Raw genomic sequence first — 2563 nt, forward strand, 5'->3', positions numbered from 1 at the left:
GTAGTGATATACTGAAGCTTTAACTTTTACTGAACATTATAGAATGTTGAGAAATTATAATATTATGTAATAAGTACAATAATTTAATTTGATTCCATCTTGTGATGACTTGATTTATTTAATAGTTATTGTATGGAAGCTTTGGAACTTTAATACAAAAAGATAATTTCTAAGTCAGTTCGAGTGTGGTAAGTGGTTCGAGTATGAAGGTAGAGGTAGGTACAACAACAAAACTTCGTCTTTATGTAGGGGGTTAAGAAAAGAAAAAATAAAACAAATTCATACTTTTTGTAACATTTTTATTTGATAAACACATCAGTGTGCGGATATAATGTATAGGTATGGTAACTTTAGTGAATGCCTTAGATAGGGTAACATTACTGAATATCTAATTTAACAGATAACTAGCAATTAAAAGATACTTTAGTACAAACATTTTAGAAATTCTGCAGTTCTAGGAAGCTTCTGTAACTTGTCTAAAACGGAATAGAAGACAAACTTCATTAATTTTCGTTTTATTAATTATATGCGATAGACTGGATAATATTTAAAATAAAAATACAATAGTCATTTTAAATTCTACAAAAATTATTCATTTACTTACACAACAAAATAAATAATAAAATTAACATCTGATTAACAATTGCCATTTTATTTTAGTCAATAATATAATCGTTAGCAATGTTTAGTATTGATCTAAACGTTAAGCCTTATTTATAGAAGTAATCACAATTATTAATATTAAAGTGAGCTAGATTACCTAATCTAATTTTATAACAATATTTATTAGACTGTATGATTTTGATTGTTGCTGGGTTGATGTGTCATGGCCGACATGTAAATCTAATGCTAACATTAAATCTACGATATTACGAAATACACACGATAAACTTTATTTCCTGATTTAATAAGCATTTACAATTAAAAGAATTTGAATTTTGTGAGTTAACTATTTTTAATGCGTTTAATTTACATTCCCGCCATTTAGCATTGACAATGTAAGCATAAATTATTTATCGAAAGTATTCTTTTTTCCGAATGGAAAGTTTTCAAGAACATGAACTTTCTTTATTTATAGTTGACTTTTTAACGTTAAATACGGGTATGAACAATCGATATCAATAAAAAAAACTAGCTGCGCCCTGCGGTTTTACACGCATTGCTCCGCTCCTATTGGTCTTAGCATAGCGTAATGTTATAAAGCCTTACTCGATAAATAGTTTGAAATAATTTTTCAAATCGGACCAGTAGTTCCAAAGATTAGCGCGTTCAACCAACAACACAAACTCTTTAGCTTTTTCTGATTACCTAGTTAGTTCATGTGGTCATTTTACGATGCGGCCATGACATTTAATCTCTCACGCGTCCTACTATAACATACTGATTTAGTTACGAGCAAATAATGTACGTAGGACGCGTGAAGCTATAAAGACCATAGACAAATTTTTACTTCTAGCGGCACTAAAAATGAACGAATCATTTCGCAAAATGCAAGAATATTAGAATACTTTTCATCAATTCTGTGCACAGGCCTAGTACTTTTAACAAATGCATGCTAAAATATATAGAGTAATAAGAATTCGTTTAAAAAATCGTCGCGAGTCTAAAATGCTAGGTACCAGAGATGTGAGTTGAGTTAAGTCGTGTTTTCATACGAATATAACATTATATTTTGTGATGGTGTGTCAGTTTAGTTTAGTTTTATAGATGAAAAATAAGTAAAAAAAGCTTTGATCATGTAAAAATTTAAAATGACATTGACAACATGAGATTGTGTAGTATAAAATCAAAATAATATTGTAGATGAGATGTATTATCGGGGGTGGACAAAAATTTTGTGAGACATTTTTTGCGTTACGCCGCGCGCGTTACATTTTTTGCGTTACGCCGCGCGCGTTACATTTTTGCGTTACGCCGTACTCGTGACATTTTTTTTCTTATCCCTACCACGCGTGATTCGACGTATACTTTCTCCAGCGGAGTAGGGATATCGTATCGTTTTAACGTACGTCCTACCACTTTACTTGACCGTTTTTCTATTGCACTCGTATTTATTTCCAACGCTCTATGGTGACGTGATAATATTATATTAAAGTGATCAGCACAATCAAAGTGTTTATTTTAATTATTCTAATTCCAGTGAATTTAAAAAAAAAGTAAGTAATTACATATCTTTTTATTTTATGGTATTTATTTTTCTAAGTTATTTAAAATTAACCTCACTTTTTGATTGTATTTTTCAATTTTTCAAGATGTATTTCACTTATTGTGTAGTAAAAAAAAAAAAATCAAAATCCGCCTAAGTCGAAATCCTTTATAAGCTGAAAACGGCAGTGGCCGGCGTAAATATTCAAATAGGTAGCGAGGAGCGAAGCGACGAGCATCTTAGGTTAACTTTTGAACTACCGCACGAGCCGAGCGAGCGAAGCGAGCGAGTTGCAGCAGCGGCCGGTGTAAATATTTAAGTAGGTAGCGACGAGCGTGTGACTAACGTATTTCTTTAATATTGTATATAGTAAATTATTTTTTGAAAAATAAGGACATAAAGAAGTTTCACTTCTTA

At 31.0% G+C, this 2563-nt stretch overlaps 1 long non-coding RNA gene across 1 annotated transcript; it reads right to left on the minus strand.

The window, feature by feature from the left end:
• Positions 1-282: 282 nt before the first annotated feature.
• LOC149479614 (uncharacterized) lies at positions 283-1623 on the minus strand. The gene is made up of 2 exons (XR_016317222.1): positions 1434-1623; positions 283-1357 (listed from the first exon to the last, which is right to left on the minus strand). It is a non-coding gene; the product is annotated as an uncharacterized LOC149479614 (long non-coding RNA).
• Between the last annotated feature and the right edge of the window lie 940 nt (positions 1624-2563).

Source organism: Colias philodice, chromosome 20 (assembly GCF_061535455.1).
Source record: "Colias philodice isolate Cphi_HAF_F1 chromosome 20, ilColPhil1 Martin Lab GWU primary, whole genome shotgun sequence".
NCBI lineage: Eukaryota > Metazoa > Arthropoda > Insecta > Lepidoptera > Pieridae > Colias > Colias philodice.